The 18,155-nt window shown below is 49.9% G+C and overlaps 1 protein-coding gene across 14 annotated transcripts in view; it reads right to left on the bottom strand.

Moving 5' to 3' along the window:
* The window catches only part of SYTL2 (synaptotagmin like 2), a 102,773-nt gene extending 87,127 nt beyond the window's left edge, over positions 1-15,646 (bottom strand). For 2 of the 14 annotated variants that reach the window (XM_083170289.1, XM_083170288.1), the window contains exon 1: positions 15,298-15,537. The gene's annotated coding sequence lies outside the window, so the exon portion shown is untranslated. Of the gene's footprint in view, positions 1-15,297; positions 15,538-15,572 lie in introns of those variants that run through there. The other 12 variants (XM_083170293.1, XM_083170294.1, XM_083170285.1 and 9 more) reach the window with 11 other exon arrangements.
* Between the last annotated feature and the right edge of the window lie 2,509 nt (positions 15,647-18,155).

Raw genomic sequence — 18,155 nt, 5'->3', positions numbered from 1 at the left:
TTAGGGATATAAAGTGAAGACTTTGCCCAACCAATCTTAGTGATCCCACTAGGATGCAGGCAGGGCTGGGCATAGGAGAGCATGTGTGAACTCGAAAAGGCATCGTTATTGGGGACGGGGCATCCAACCAGCTCCCAACTGTCATGCTATAGACTGGGTTGGAAAATGGCAGTTAGGGGCTGGTTCTACATCTGCCCTATAGTGTGCATCCACATAGTAAAAATATTGTAGGTCTCCGACATTGTGGTATTTGTAGTACTATAGTTCCTCTAGGCCTGCTATTTCATGGGAAAATTCCCGTACATTGGCACAGGAGCCGCTGCAGCATTTACTTGGATGTTATCTGTGGTAAGGTGTTCGATAGACAATCACTCAGCGGCCCCAGGATTCCTGTTAGCTCTATGGACATGGCTGGGTGGTTTTATTTACATTAGGGTTAACACCCTATTTAATCATGTGTGACTCACTTCAGATAGCTGAAGCCCAACCACTCGGTGCCAGGACAGATGGGTGACAAGAGGACGATAGGTCGCCTGTGTCCGAAGCAAGGGGAACCTCCTTATGAGACTTCGACCCATTTCTAGATTGTCTGCACCCCCCCCCCCTCCCGCGAGCCCCGCAGGAACCGCACACACACATCGGGCCTTGCAGACGGTGGCAGAGTTACTGATTGACCGATTGTCTTTTAAAACCTGTTATGCAGCATAAAGATAACAAGTGATTGAAAACACTGTTATGGGAGTCTGCCCACAGAAGCGCCTGCTTAAGATGACACAACTGATACCGTACAGTAGCGAAGATCCGCCATTATCTAGGTCTGCGTGTGACTGGCGTAGCAAGGGCTTCTTCATAATGGGCAATGAAGCTGGTAGAGGTGACGTTGCCTATGGCAGCCAAATTCTATTTTGTATAAAAGCAAGAGAAATGTTAGACAGAACCGAATTGGTTTCTATGGGCAACCTCTATTTGTCAACGGTTTAATATTTACCGACAAGGCTACAATGACAACTTTTGATGCAAATACAATTTACAAACTACATTGTTGCCTATGGGGATGGTCTCACATTTAACTTACCCGGAACAGGGTCAAAAGAAGAAGTAGTACAGGAAGTGAAGGTGGCCATATCGTGCCGAGAAACCGAGTGAGATCTCTGGAAAGGATGATGAGGGAGATTTATAGAACGGTACTTGTGCATTTGCAGGACGCCCAATTTACATACGCAAGGCACCGTACGAAAATCGCATTGCATGCAATTTTTAGTGCACCCCTGCCCGCGGATCATTGTAGAAGCACCCATGCGATGAGATGTGATGGTACTTCATTTTAAAAGCACCCATGCACACCCCCACTATCCACGTCACCCCGAAGCGTGGCGAGCACAGCAAGGGGACGCGGAATACATGTAAAGTTATCCGCGTCCCCTCGCCACACTTTCTAAAATCAACTCCGACGTGGATAGTGGGAGTATGAAAAGGTCGGGAGGACGCGTATCCGCGTCTGCTCGCCACCCTTCGGGATGACGTGGATAGTGGGGGTGTGCTAAATCCCATTGCATCACATTGACATGTACACTGGGGGTGTTTTGCTAAATCGCATCGCACGCAAAATCGTATGCGATTGCATACGATTTTGTGTGTGATGCGATCGGCGGTCAGGGGGCAGTAAATAAATTAACTAGTGAGATCACATCGCACGGCACGAAAACGTGCCATGCGATTTCACTACGCTAAATAGCCCACTAAGCAAATACACAAGTACCTTTAGAACCACATAAAAATGAACAAAAGGCGTGTATCCTATGGCAACCAGTTTCTAGTATGTTCTACAACATTACCGTTAGTATCTGGATGGTTGCTACAAGTAACTTTATTGCTTGTCCTGCTTAGGTAGCCTGATAATTATCTCCCGTGTCAGTGTTTGTTGTTGTTGTGGGGGAGACCAGTAAGAGAAAGGGGAGTATTCAACGGGGTTTTTTTGTGGTTGTTTTTTTTGGGGTGAATCGGGCTGTTTTCACTCCCTGCGGCGAATCTTTTTAACTGAAAATCTGATTCGCCCAATTCAATGTTCACTGTTCACCGAAAGCGACCAGTGAATGCCGGCCAGTTCTCCGCTTATTGCTCGCTGCAATTCACTGGTGTATTTCAATGGGGTTTTCACTGGGATCAATGCTAGGATGGAGAACTGCTTTCACCATGATTCACATGATGCACACTGGTCCCGCTCATTACATATGCGCGAGCGGGACCAGCGCAGCGCTCCCTCCAACGCCTCCCCTGACAGCTCTCCCGGTCGGCAGCTTCTGCTGCCTGTGTCCCCGCCAGCCCTCCTTCTCCCCCACACATTCCGGTGCAGACAGGGACGCTTCCATCGCCCTGCCTTCCGCCGTCCCCCCGGCTCCCTGTGGCATTCGCCAGGGGGGTTAAAATTTTCGCCATCAGGGGCAGTGAGCCCATGACGCGTTGAATAAGGGGGAGAGGGAGGGCTGTTAGTAAATGCTCCAGCCCTCCGGAACCCCTGCGAATGTGCAGCGAATCCTAAACAGGATTCGCTGCACATGGTGAAAAATTTCATTGAATACTGGCCAAAGTGGGAGGGGGGGGGGGGAAATGCATATCAAGCCTGGGAAAGAGGCATCCAATCAGCTTCTAGTTAGCTTTCATTAAGTATGATAAGTAGAAGTCGATTGGTTGCCACAAGCTATAAGAAGGAAGGACAATGGCTTTAATGACATTTCTGTCACAGGATGATGTCACTGCACCAATCACAGAGGAGGAGTAAAGGGTCACATGACAACAGGAACACGGTCTCTAACATATCCTTAAAACAACACGGAAACCCGATTATTTCCTCAAGGCGTAATCCTGTCAGTACATCTTCCACACATTACAACTAAACTAACATACGGCAGACAGAGATAAAGGGGGCGAATCTTAATTCTGATGGTACGCATGTGCAAATGAGTACCTTCGGCAAATTATTCATTCGCCGTGCGCTCGGTGTCTGAGTGACAGACCCGGGGGCATTCCAAAGGGCCCGCCCAGCATTTCATGGGTCACGCCCGAGGAAACGCTGGGCGTGCCCATCACAATGCAGGCGTACCCCTGCCTGCTCGGGGCGGATGAGAGATGTCACATGACCTCAGCGCCCGCCCCCATTTCTGCCATCTCTGTGCAGGATAAAAGTATAGACTTTATCTGGGAAGGGAGGGAAAATCCTTTGATGGTGGGTGACTTTACCTCACTCCAAGGCTTAATGCATCTGCCCTTCATTCTGACTCTGTAATTAAGTTGCGGTCAACACACAGCCCTCCAGCTATTGGGGAACTACACACCACAACATGTCCTTAACATTACCTAGTGGTAAAACTGTGGCATGGCATGCTGGGATGTGTAGTTCCTCAACAGCAGGTTTCCATATTACCCAGTAGATTTGTATATTTCTGCCACCCTTGGTTCAGGCCCAGAACTGCTCTTGAGGTTACTGAATCCCATGTTGAGGGTTTACGGCAAATCATTTGGGATGCAGTTAATTTGCCGGCGGTCGGGATCCCGGCGGTCGGAATCCCGACATTGGAATCCCGACCGCCGAAATCCCGAAACTTTCTCCCTCCGTGGGTGTCCACGACACCCATAGAGGGAGAATAAAATAGCGTGCCGAGCGTAGCGAGGCACCGGGCCCGCTGCGTGGCGAGCGCAGCGAGCCCGCAAGGGGGGGGGCGATCCATGTCCCCCCCTTGTCGGGATTTCGGCGGTCGGGATTCCAGTGTCGGGATTCCGACTGCCGGGATCCCGACCGCCGGCAAATCGTATCGGATCCAATCATTTAACGGCTGAAAATCCCTGTAATCCTAACAATTGTCATCTTGACGTTGTTCTGTCGTCAGACGGCGAGCGGATTTCAGAGCAGACCACATAAATCAATAAACGCTCAAAATTCACCACAATAAAAGGTCAACAGGTCGACACAAGTATTAGGTTGACACATTCTCCCTCGACGCCTAAGAAAAGGTCGACACATGTTTTAACTTTTTTGGGGGGGAGGTATCGAACGAAATCTGCCGACATGGATACCGTATAAGTGTACAGCGTTGGCTCGCTATGCTTCAGGCACTGTTATTATCCACTTGGATCGTGAAGTAAGAACAGGTCTGTTTAAAAAAAATAAAATCATAAACTCACCTGGACCTTTTTCTGTATTGAGCCTTTTCATGACGATATTTTGCTTGTGTCGACCGGTCGTAAATGTCAACCTTAAGCCTGTTGAAATTTTCTATGTGCCGACATGATGCCCGTCAGCCAATAGTGGTTGACCGAATTTCTGTCAACCAATTGACCAGATCCCCTGTAACAATATGTGGTCTTGGAGATCGTACTGTACTTGATATTTGAAAGTATGATACGAGTCACCTCCAGGGGGCAGCCTGCTGCACATTGGATTGACATGAACCTTCCAATCCTGTCGACATTAGCCATGTGTCAACCTAAGCCTTGTCGAGTTAATGTCCATATGCCCAATCAGCTCATCCATTTTCAATCGCAGTCTGTTACATGACAGTTAGATGGGGATGGTTTATACTTTATCTCTCTCTCCAAACTTAGCTATCTCCCCTACAGTCTTTAGGCTTCTACCTGCCACAATCTGCTCCTTGCGTGTGACACATAAATCCTCCACGTCCATCACATAATCTCCTAATGAGTTGTGGAACAGAATAGTTACCGGCTTGAGATAACGAGGGACCCGCCCTGCCGAGCATGGAAAATCAGGGCCGCCGACAGGGGGGTGCTGTGGGTACTGTCCCGGGCCCTGGCCTCTGGAAGGTCCGGGCAGCTCAGGTTGCTCACAGCAACCCTCCGCTGTATGCTGCACAGGCCTCTTCAAAGGAGGACCCGGCGGCCAATTCAAATGCTGCACCGACTCTAGAGCCAATCAGAGCTTGTGTACCATTAGCCAATCAGAGCGGCTGCCGGTACACGAGCTCCGATTGGCTCACCAGCCAGTGCTGCTTTTTAATTGGCCGCCGGCATCCTGCATTAAAAAAGCATGTGTTTCGGGACCTGCTGAGTGAGGACCGAGCCTGGTGATAAATTAAGGGGGGGGGGGGGGGGGGGGGGGAAGAGATGGGAGTGAACTGACAGCTCCCGGGAGGAGATGGGACCACACTGACAGCTCAGGGGTGCAGTAGGGGGAGGGAGCGCACTGACAGCTCAGTGGGAAGTGGAAGGGGGGGGGGGGGGGGAGGCAGACTTGAAATCAGTCCCGGGCTCCAAAATTCCTAGTAACAGCCCAGTGGAGAATGTGCCGTGTAGTGCTACTGTGTAATATGGGGGTCACACAAAGAGGCCCATTAGAACCCCATTATCACAAGTGTGCGCGGCTTTGAGGGCGGCCATGATGGTGCTGTGCCTGTCCCTTTAAGTTACCATCAGCTGTTTGTAAAATGTTACATAGAAGGTAAAAGACTTGAGTGCGCTAATCCTGTACACGCTGTTCTACAAATGTAAACATGACATGCTGGTAATTGCTCGCTGCGGCCAATAAAAATTCACCACAGGAGAACAATGGATGCCAGTGCCACAGTACAGTATAGTCAGCTTTGTGTTCTGGGTTCAGAATTTGCCAGGTTAAAAAATAAAAATTTACCACAACATCTCCAAGAACTGAGATACGGATTTATTTTTACGGCACGTATTTGCTCAGAAGCCTATAAAGAGAGGATTATAACCAGATAGCCCTATATACAGTCTTATACACTTTGGGGGAAATTTACTAAAGGAAATTTGTAAAAAATAGGTGTATTTGTATCCAGAAACACACTTATTTTTGACATTTTCTATCCCGAAAATACGGCAAATCGTATTCGTATTGATAGCACATCAATACGACTACGAATTGCCATATTTTAGGGATAGTAAATGTCAAAAATAAGTGTATTTCTGGATACAAATACACCTATTTTTTTTTACAAATTTCCTTTAGTAAATTTTCCCCCTTTGAGGTTAAAAAAAAAAAAAATTTAAAATTTGTTTTCAAATTTTGCTTTCATGACGTCGTTGGCGGTAACCACAGACGGTCAGGATGCCGATTCTGGTTGACACACTGCGTGTCATTTTCAGCCTGCCCGCCGTTCACATCTGCCATCCCACCCATTTGCAGCCCAAATTTAGCCACATGCACCCCCAGCATCACTGGGTCATTACCATGGGAACCCCCATGAAAGGTGTCGGGGGGGGGGGGGGGGGGGGGGGACAGGCATCTGTGCCCAGGGGAGAACGAGAGGAGCTGTAAATATGATCGATAACAGTAGGATACTGGATGCTGTTTGTTTTCAGCACTGCTTTTTTTTTTTTTTATTACTGGATTATACCATGTGACTTTTGACTTAGTCTGTGTGGCATAATGTGAATTTGGGCTTAATCCGGGTGGCATAATGCAGAATGTGAACTTTGGACCAATCCATGTGAATTTTAGTTTATTGGGTGTGGCATAATGTGATTTTGGCTTATTCCATGTAGCATAATTTGTAAGGGGCAAGTATGAGGGGGTCTACTATTGTGTATAAGGGGTATATGGTGTGGTACACTACACTCAAGGACACCCCCCATTTAAGTGGCCACACCCCCTTATCCTGAGTGCGGCTCTCGAATATTTACTGGAAGTGTTACGTGGTCCCCCAGCCAAAATAATTGCCCACCCCAGTTCTAGAGCATAGATCAGCTCCAACTCTTAACCCTTTGCCAAATTAATTTGTGAAAATGCTAAATATTAAATGTCTGGGGCAGAGGGATAACATAAGCTTAGTGAGTCCTGTAGGCACGGATGGGCATTGTGGAACTGAGCTGAGCCGGCGTGCCTCAACTGGAAGTATCTGAAAACTATGTATTGGGAATGTAGAACTCAGTAAGACTCCCTCCTGATACAGCTGTCCTATGGAAAACATGTTCCATATTCCCCATATCTCACCTGGCTGCATACCAGAAAGTTCCCCAAATCCCCTTGTGCGGTCTAGGGGTGAATCCGGGTCCCATCCCACCTTGGGAAAAGAAGCAGCAGCCCATATCCACACTATTGGTATTTTAATTAGTCACATTGACGCGCTAAATTATCTTTTAGATAGATCTGGCATCGGCTGTTTTGTACAGTCGACATGTTTGTGAACGATACACATATCGCTGGTACACATTGGGCGATGGTCTATCGATATATTGGCCGTTCAAGGGCCTTATTCTGGTTCATTCACGTGGGTGCGAATTCACACAGGGACCGATGTTTTGCGTATGCGCAGCAGCATTCTGCGCATGTGTATACGGTGGGTGCGTGCGAACTTGGCGAGAAGTCTGGTCGCCAAGTGCACGCACCCAGGCTGGCAAGCAGGGGGTGGAAGGCGTGGAGTGCTGGATTGGGGCATTAGCATATGTGTACGCCTTGCGTTTCATGGGCGTTCCCACGAAAACGCTGGGTGTACACATGCTAATGTTTCTGTGACGCACGTGCAGGGGGGCGGAGAGCTGACATAACCAGATGTGAGCTGCCCGCCAAATTCCCTGCATTTCTTCATTACATATGTGGGCACCTTCACCATCATTCAATGGTCTGCGACCATCGAAAAAATGGGGGAGGTTCCCACTGGCATGCGAATGGATGTTAGTGTAAAACACCCATTCGAAAGCATTGCAAACTAATTCGTGAATGGGTGGTGCCGGCTGACCATTCGCAAGGTGGGGTTTGGGTCATTTGCAAGGGTGCGTGCACGCGTCCGAGCGTATACACCAGAATAAGGCCCAATCTGTAAGAAAAAAAGGAGATTGGGGTCCACAATATAGAGCTCTGTGCCTTAGCGTGAAACTCCATGAATCCATTTTTCAAACCTGATTGTTCACAACCAATAAAGAAACAGATTATTAAATCAGATTTAATAACAATGTCAGGACAGTAATAGTTTTCAATTTTATATATTAGAAAAGTAGTTAAATAAGAGGAACGACAACTGGATTTACAGACATAGGGGGAATGATTCAATTGTTTCCCCCCCCCATGTGGACCACTAGGGGAGGGGGCAAAATGGAGCAATCCAATTGTTGCTCTGTTAAGTGGCCTGTGGGGGTAACGTTCTTATCGTACAAAGAAATGTGTGCAAAGTCAACTGATTGGACGCCCAACCACTTCAATGGGAAGATCAATAGGATGACATCAGTTTTTCATGGTTTTTTAGCCAAATTGTGCCGACAGGCGGTATTTCATACCCTACCATCCACTACGGCGTGGTGGGCAAATCGAGTGTATATCGCGAGCAGCAGCAGGAAGTGTGCAATGGTGGGGGAGGGGCTGCATACAAATGGTCACATCGGTGCATCCAAGAATACCCTCAGGGCTTGCTTCATGCATGGACAGGCATCAGAGGCAAGGGCAAATGCAGGGTTGCCTACCCTCCCGGAATGGCCGGGAGGGTCCCGAAAATCGGGTCACCCCTCCCAGCCCCCCCGTTAAGGTGGGCAACCCTTCCGGTTTCTGGTGGACCCCCGCTCTCCCCCTGATCGAGGCTTCCTCCCTCCCCCTCACCTTGCCGTTTAACCCCTTCCTGACAGAGCCAGTTTTTGCGTTCCTGACAGAGCCATTTTTTTCAAATCTGACATGTTTCACTTAAGTGGGGATAACTTTTTTTTGCTTTTACTTATCCCAGTGATTTTGATTTGTTTTCTCGTGACACATTGTACTTCAAGTTAGTGGTAAATTTTTGGTCGATACAGTCTGTGTTTTTTTGTGAAAAATACCAAAATGTCGTGAAAAAATGGAAAATTTTGCAATTTGCAAAATGTCACATTTTCTGCTTGTGAGACAAATAAACATACCACTCAAAATAGTTAATAACTAACAAAGACCATATGTCTACTTTATGTTGCAATCATTATTTCAACCTCCTTTTCATTTTTTGGACACTAGGAGGCTTCAAATATGAATAGCAAATTCTCAAATTTTCAAGAAATTTCAAACTCTGATTTTTTTAGGGACCAGGTCAGTTATGATGTGACTTTGAGTGACTTGTATGTGAGACACCCCATAAATGATGCCATTTCAAAAACTGCACCCCTCACAGTATTCAAAACAGCATGGAAGTTTGTTAACCCTTTAGGTGTTTCACAGGAATTAAAAGAAAGTGTAGGTGAAATTTCAAAATTTCATTTTTTTTGCAGATTTGCAATTTTAATACATTTTTCTAAGGAACACAGTAGATTTTACTAGAGAAATGTGACTAAAAATTGATTCCCCCAATTCTTTGGTTTTCATAAATATCCTATATGTGGCCCTAGTGTGCACGGTGACCAAACCACAGGCTTCATAATAGAAGGAGCACCTACTTGATTTTGGAGCCTCCTTTTTATGAGATTATTTTTTAGGCACAATGTAGGTTTCTAGGCACCATAAGATGCTAAAAGTTAGGTACCCCCCCACAAGTGACCCCATTTTGCAAACTACACCCTTCAGGGAATTCATCTAGGGGTATAGTGTACATTTCAAACCCCCAGGGGTTTCACCAATTGTGGTACAACTGGGCAGTGAAAATGAAAAAAATTAATTTTTCATTTTCACAGCTCAGTTGTATCAAAATTGGTGAAACCCCGGGGGGTTTGAAATGTACACTATACCCCTTGATGAATTCCCTGAAGGGTGTAGTTTGCAAAATGGGGTCACTTGTGGGGGGGTTCCACTGTATGGGTGTTTCGGGGGTCATTCAACCAGAATCTGTGCTGCAAAATCCAAAAATCACTCCTTCCCTTCTGAGTCCTGCCATGCACCCAACTGGTATTTTTTGGTCACACATGAGGCATTGCCGTACTCGGGAGAAATTGGGGCACAGATTTTGGGGTGCTTTGTCTCCTTCATTCCTTGTGAAAATGAAAAATTTTGAGCCAGATCTGCATTTTTGTGTAAAAAAATGTAATTTTTTACAGAAAAATGCAGTTCTGGCTCAAAATTTTTTATTTTCACAAGGAATGAAGGACACAAAGCACCCCAAAATCTGTGCCCCAATTTCTCCTGAGTACGGCAATGCCTCACGTGTGACCAAAAAATACCAGTTGGGTGCATGGCAGGACTCAGAAGGGAAGGAGTGATTTTTGGTGGTGGAATGAATGGTGGGTGCTATGTCGCATTAGCAAGACCCCCGAAGCACCAATACAGTGGAACCCCCCCACAAGTGACCCCATTTTAGTCACCAGCTTTGGGAGGGGGGCTGGCGCTGCGGCTGGCGGGGGGGTGGGAGGGGTGCTGGCGCTGCGGCAGCCGGGTGGGTGGGAGGGAGGGGGGCTGGCGATCGGTGGTAATCGGTGCGGTATATACACACACATATACGTGTGTGTGTGTGTGTGTGTGTGTGTGTGTGTGTGTGTGTGTGTGTGTGTGTGTGTGTGTATGTATATAAAAATATATTTTTCAGTGCATATATTTCGTTTTTTACTTTTTCTGCAGCTTGATGCTGCTGCGGGGGGGAGGGGGGAGGAGGGCAGCGCTGCGTGCGCTCCAGACGCTCCGGGGGAGCCGGGGGAGCTGCTGCCGGGTGAGCTGCACATCGGTGGTGATCGGTGCTGTACTTGACAGCACCGATCACCACCGATCCCTGTGTTACCGAGCGGCTTAGCCGCCGGTAACACAGGAAACGCTGTGAATGGCTGTTCAGATTTGAACAGCCAATCACAGCGATCGCCGACCGGGGGGGGCACCCCTGCCCCCCCTGGGCGGCGAGGGGGGATGTCTGCTGTCAGGGACAGCAGACATCACCTAACTGTCACTGCGTCTCTAGACGCAGTGACAGTTAGAAGTCATGACGTACATGTACGTCAAATGTCGGGAAGGGGTTAAATAACCAGATAGTCTTCCTCCCCGGGCTTCTCCTGGAGAGGAGATTACAAAAAAGTTGGCAACCCTGGGCAAATGTGACAGACTTCTCTTTACATTCCCAATATCAAATATTCAGGGAACAGATACCAGAGCGGTGTACAGACTACAGTAAGCCCGTATTGCATAAACAATTCATGAATAGAACATTCAGATCCTGCACACCTCTATAGTGTGCCCAGCATAGACTGAGAATACATCTAGAAAGAAAGAGTTCCTCCACAGAGTGGGGGTGTGTAGTATGGTGGCGCTATGACCTGAGTTGTATCACTTAGCAGCTGCTGATTAGTCGGGTTAGTTAGGCCCGAACTGGACAATGAGAAAAAAAATGGAATATAGCAGCGCTTTAAACTTGATTAGAATATTTGTAAAAAATACAATGATATAAATAAAGGATTGGACTGATTGTACAATTTAAAAGCAATACATTTTATTAATAAAGTGACCAATGGTGCTGGTACGATAAAAAATGGGGGAAAGGGGAAATGATAAAATCACAATGCAGGACTGTCCATTCCTATTATGCCGGAGACCATATATTGTGCAAGTGCAAAGGCTGGTCTGGAACAGACCAGCCTTTGATAAAGCCGCTGAGCCGGCGAAACGCGTCAGGTGTCGCCCCACTTTTATCTTTCATCTTTGGACTGTTCCAGACCAGCCTTTGGACCCTGTTGGACCTACCTAACCGTGGACACTATACATTACCAAGGACCCCAGAACCACCCCTGGGAGTGCCACTTCCGGGAGTCTCCCCCTACTCTGAACGGTGACTCGGCCCTACTACCAACTCGGGCCTCGAGTCCCAGGGAGCACAAGCTACACCCCGGTGTGTCTACAGGTGGACGGTAACCCCCATCCAATTATTTTTGCACTTGCACAATATATGGTCTCCGGCATAATAGGAATGGACAGTCCTGCATTGTGATTTTATCATTTCCCCTTTCCCCCATTTTTTATCGTACCAGCACCATTGGTCACTTTATTAATAAAATGTATTGCTTTTAAATTGTACAATCAGTCCAATCCTTTATTTATATCATTGTATTTTTTACAAATATTCTAATCAAGTTTAAAGCGCTGCTATATTCCATTTTTTTCTCACTGAGAATACATCTAATATGAAATGCAAGATCTGTGTCATTACTGCAATAACAGTAATGTGAATATTGGAGCACAGGATTATTATAATCATTTATCTATATACTGTGGCGCCACAAGGGAACTGCAGCACCCAGGTAGCATTCGTACACAAGAACACACTGACTTAAGCAGAAAATCGGATCCCCCTCCCGGCACCCCAGGTAGGTGGGCAAGTCTCCCGCATGCACCCCAGGAATGCCAGACCAGACCAGCAGCCATCAGGGGCGCCAGAGCAGACCGGCCACCTGCAGCCATCACGGACGCCAGACCAGACAGCTGCAGCCATCACGGACGCCAGAGCAGACCGGCCACCTGCAGCCATCACAGACGCCAGAGCAGACCGGCCACCTGCAGCCATCACAGACGCAGAGCAGACCGACCACCTGCAGCCATCACAGACGCCAGAGCAGACCGGCCACCTGCAGCCATCACGGACGCCAGAGCAGACCGGCCACCTGCAGCCATCACAGACGCCAGAGCAGACCGGCCACCTGCAGCCATCACGGACGCCAGAGCAGACCGGCCACCTGCAGCCATCACGGACGCCAGAGCAGACCGGCCACCTGCAGCCATCACAGACGCCAGACCAGACACCTGCAGCCATCACCAGAACAAAAGTCGCTGTAGGGTGCTGGTCCGGCATTCCGGGGTACAGAACATTCCAGCAACGCTGCTCCAATTACCTTTGCACTAGTGCAGCAGGTGTCGGTCAGGAGGGGGATGAACATCTCCCTGGTATGTGGTCAATATGTCTGCAGTGTCTACGTCAACAGGCAGAAGGCTGACACATGAATAAGGTCGACATGCATTAGGGAGACATGGTTAAAAGGCCAACATGGAAAAGGTCGACACAAGCAAAAGGTCGTTATGAGTTCTTCATTACAATTTTTTTTTTTTTAAATAAAACCGACGTGTTGATACTTTACCATCACATTGGGCATAGAGAGAGAACGTAATAGCGTGCCAAGTGCAGTGAGCTCAGGGGACCGGGTACACTTATACAGTGTCCATGTCGACATAAACAAAAAAAACCTCATGTCGACCTGTTCCAACAAACCGTTTGCTTATATCGACCTAACGATCCATTATCCATCTGTCTCGCTGTGTGAGCAGGGACACAGATAGTGAGATCCACAGCGGCACAGGTGGCCGGAGGAAACCACTGCGACCGGTCTGGCTATGGGATACCGGCATTAGGTCAACGTAAGCATTAGGTCGACAAGGGGATTTTCACTGTTTTTTTTTTTTTTTTTTTTTTTTTTAACCGACATGTTGCTGACAGGTGATATTTCATGCCCTACCATCCACTAGGGTGTGGTGGGAGAATAAATAGTGTGCCTGAAGCATAGCGAGCGAAGTGAGGGGATGCGGTGCACATGTCGATATTCGGGTAAAAAAGACCTTTTGACCGTCGACCTAATGACCTGTCAACCTAGTTGGTGTAGACCTAACAACCCACACCCATGGCTATCACCCGATCCCCTACTGATTACACGGAACCGGCTATCCCCCCCCAATCCCTTCCACACGGAACCGGCTATCCCCCCCCAATCCCTTCCACACGGAACCGGCTATCCCCCCCAATCCCTTCCACACGGAACCGGCTATCCCCCCCCCCCAATCCCTTCCACACGGAACCGGCTATCCCCCCCCCCCCAATCCCTTCCACACGGAACCGGCTATCCCCCCCCCCCCCCAATCCCTTCCACACGGAACCGGCTATCCCCCCCCCCCAATCCCTTCCACACGGAACCGGCTATCCCCCCCCCCCAATCCCTTCCACACGGAACCGGCTATCCCCCCCCCCAATCCCTTCCACACGGAACCGGCTATCCCCCCCCCCCCAATCCCTTCCACACGGAACCGGCTATCCCCCCCCCCCCCAATCCCTTCCACACGGAACCGGCTATCCCCCCCCCCCCAATCCCTTCCACACGGAACCGGCTATCCCCCCCCCCAATCCCTTCCACACGGAACCGGCTATCCCCCCCCCCCCAATCCCTTCCACACGGAACCGGCTATCCCCCCCCCCCCAATCCCTTCCACACGGAACCGGCTATCCCCCCCCCAATCCCTTCCACACGGAACCGGCTATCCCCCCCCCCCCAATCCCTTCCACACGGAACCGGCTATCCCCCCCCCCCCCAATCCCTTCCACACGGAACCGGCTATCCCCCCCCCCCCAATCCCTTCCACACGGAACCGGCTATCCTCCCCCCCCCAATCCCTTCCACACGGAACCGGCTATCCTCCCCCCCAATCCCTTCCACACGGAACCGGCTATCCCCCCCCCCCAATCCCTTCCACACGGAACCGGCTATCCCCCCCCCCAATCCCTTCCACACGGAACCGGCTATCCCCCCCCCCAATCCCTTCCACACGGAACCGGCTATCCCCCCCCCCCAATCCCTTCCACACGGAACCGGCTATCCCCCCCCCCCAATCCCTTCCACACGGAACCGGCTATCCCCCCCCAATCCCTTCCACACGGAACCGGCTATCCCCCCCCAATCCCTTCCACACGGAACCGGCTATCCCCCCCCAATCCCTTCCACACGGAACCGGCTATCCCCCCCAATCCCTTCCACACAGAACCGGCTATCCCCCCCAATCCCTTCCACACAGAACCGGCTATCCCCCCCAATCCCTTCCACACAGGGGAACACAGTACCGGCTATCCCCCAATCCCTTCCACACAGGGGAACACACAGAACCGGCTATACCCCAATCCCTTCTATACAGGGAACATTCCCAAGTGGGGACCCGGAGCCTGTCCAGTTTGTGAGCAATGCAATATATGGGTGAACAGTTTCGGGAGGGGGGTCTCCGAATAATAATAAATCACCAGCATGTTCCATTGCATTTTACAATATCTCACTGAGGGTCAAATGTAAGAATCAAATGCAAAATGAAAAACTATTTTCAAGATAAAAACATATAATTAACAAGACACCAATGCAAAGTCTGAAGCCCATTCCTCTTACTGGGCAAGATGTAGGAAGCCTTGAAAAGTGATAAAGTGGAGAGAGATAAAGTAGAAGAAATCAGCTTCTAAATGGCACATCACAGAATGTTTGCAAAGTGGCAGTTAGGTGCTAGCTGGCTGGCTGGTACTTTCTCTCTCTCGACTTTTCAAAACTTAGTGCATCTGGCCCCACTATCACCATTCTAGAACACAGAGTTTACAACCCACAGCAGTATCACACTGGAGTTCTACATGGACAGACAGACAGACAGACAGACGTGTGCAATGAGAGGGAACTTACTGCAGTCCTGTGATGTCCCAGGCTCCGTTCCCCTCCTCAGTTTGGGAATAAGACCATGCAGATGCTGGGAGCTGGCTAATTGCTTAATTTGCTATTGCTGGAGCACTGAGGGGTGGAAGCTCTCACTCCCCTGCTCTGCACAGGGAATGGGCGGGTATAGGAGCATAAACTCTCCACCAGTAGGAGTCCTGTGTGTGTGACTAATAAATCCTACTGCACCCTCAGCCCTCTGCCCTTCCCCTATGTTACCCCCAGGCTGCCAGAGAGAGAAATACCTGGCTGGCTGCAGTAATGCTGCCCTGCAGAGGTGTTCAGCCAGGAATGCAGCACAGAGACAGGAGGAATGCTGTGTACCTGCTCTACCTGCTGGGTGGGTTTATGTGTCTGTCAGAGGCTGGCCAGCTGCGGTGGAACTACATATCCCAGCATGCTCTAGAGCAGGATAACTCAGCTGATATTATCCAGGTCATTTTAGGAGACACAGATACACTTTATATAGCAGCCCTTTCACTTTCAGGGTGATACATTGTATTATACTGACACAAGTCTCTACAGCTTCCTTCCCTTCCCTGTGCACCCTGGGAAACCTAATCTAGGAGCAGATGTACTCATCTCTGGAGAGTGAAAAATATTCTGAAATCTAAAATTAAATCTTTGTCAAAATCTTCTGATGTTTCCAGTGTGTGGGCACCTTTAGAAAGATTTGCCGGCAACCCTTTATCTCTCTCCACTTCATCACTCCCCAAGGCTTGAAAAATGATTTAGGACCTGATTGGTTGGTAGTTTATCTCTCTTTACTTTTCACAGGGTTGCCTACCTGACCCTCTCCATGAGGGAGAAAATGCTCTGCTCCTGGACTTCCCTGGTAATGTAGGATTGCCATCACCAGTCCAGGAGCAGAGCATTTTCTCCCTCATGTAGAGGGTCAGGTAGGCAACCATGGTCTGAACCCCTTCTGTGGTATGCCTGGAAATTTCCCTTTTGAACACAACCAATTGCTCAAATACCCGAGCATTCGAATGCGCTTGAACGCAATTGAATACCCAAGCGTCCGAACACCCGAGCGTGCCCGAACTCACGCAAACGCATGACTCCCAACATGACCCTCTCCAGGAGGGACACAATGCTCTGTTTCTGGACTTTCCTCTTAATTTATGATTAGTATCACCTGTGGTGAAATGCCTTTCTTGTTCATTAACCTGTTTAAAACAGGTGATGGCAGTCATTAATTAAGAGGAAAGTCCAGAAACAGAGCATCCTGTCCCTCCTGGAGAGGGTCATGTTGGGAGGTATGCAAACGCTTCCGAGAACCCGAGCTCCCAAATACTGACTGCATATCACCCCCCTGGCTACATACCACCCCCTGCTTGCTTACCACCTCCTGCCTACACAACATCCCCTGCCTGCCCACCACCCCCTGCCTGCACACTACCCCCTGCCTGCCTACCACCCCCTGCCTGCACACCACCTCCTGTCTGCACACCACCCCCTGCCTGCACACCACCTCCTGCCTGCACACCACCCCCTGTCTGCCTACCACCCCCTGCCTGCCTACCACCTCCTGACTGCACACCATCCCCTGCCTGCACACCATCCCCTGCCTGCCTACCACCCCCTGCCTGCACACCACCCCCTGCCTGCATACCCCCCCTTCCTGCATACCCCCTCCTGCCTGCATACCCCCTCCTGCCTGCACACCACCCCCTGCCTGCACACCACCCCCTGCCTGTGTACCACCCCCTGTCTGCACCACCCCTTGCCTGTACTCCACCTCCTGCCTGCACACCACCCCCTGCTTGCATACCACCCCATGCCTGCATACCACCCCCTGCCTGCATATCACCTCCTGCCTGCACACCACCCCCTGCCTGTGTACTACCTCCTGCCAGTGTACCACCCCTGCCCGCATACCACCCCATCTAAATACCACCTCTTGCCTGCATACCACCCCCTGTCTGCACACTACCCACTGCCTGCATGCCACCCCCTGTCTGCCTACCACCCCATCTGCATACCACCTCCTGCCTGTATACCACCTGGCCTATATACCACCCCTACCTGCATACACCCTGTCTGTATACCACCACCTGACTTCATACTGCCCCTGCCTGCATACCGCCCTCTGCCTGCATACCACTCCCTACCTGCATACCACCTCCTGCCTGCAAAGCACCCTGTCTGAATACCACCTCCTGCCTGCATACCACCCCCTGCCTGCATACCGCCCCCTGCCTACATACCACCCCTTTCTGCATACCGCCCCCTGCCTTCATACAACCCCCTGCCTGCATACCACCCCCTGCCTGCAAAGCACCCCATCTGAATACCACCTCCTGCCTGCATACCACCCCTTGCCTGCATACCACCCCCTGCCTGCATACCGCTCCTTGCCTTCATACAACCCCCTGCCTGCATACCACTTCCTGCCTGCATACCACCCCCTGCCTGCATACCACCCCTTTCTGCATACCGCCCCCTGCCTTCATACAACCCCCTGCCTGCATACCACTTCCTGCCTGCATACCACCCTCTGCCTTCAAACCACCTCCTGTCTGCATACCACCCCCTGCCTGCATACCACCTCATGCCTGCATTTGCTAAAACTGCTATGCCTGTTGCCAGTGGTTTAATGTTGATTGTCAGGAGTTACATGCTCACTGCCAGGTATTACATGCTTGTAGCCAGGGGTTTCTTATTCACTGTGTGGCAGCACACCCCATCTAAATACCACCTCTTGCCTGCATACCACCCCCTGTCTGCACACTACCCACTGCCTGCATGCCACCCCCTGTCTGCCTACCACCCCATCTGCATACCACCTCCTGCCTGCATACCACCTGGCCTATATACCACCCCTA

This window comes from Crinia signifera, chromosome 2, assembly GCF_055691185.1.
Source record: "Crinia signifera chromosome 2, ASM5569118v1, whole genome shotgun sequence".
NCBI classification, from domain to species: domain Eukaryota; kingdom Metazoa; phylum Chordata; class Amphibia; order Anura; family Myobatrachidae; genus Crinia; species Crinia signifera.
Note: the sequence above shows the minus strand (reverse complement) of the source record. Positions and strands in the feature narration are given on the sequence as shown.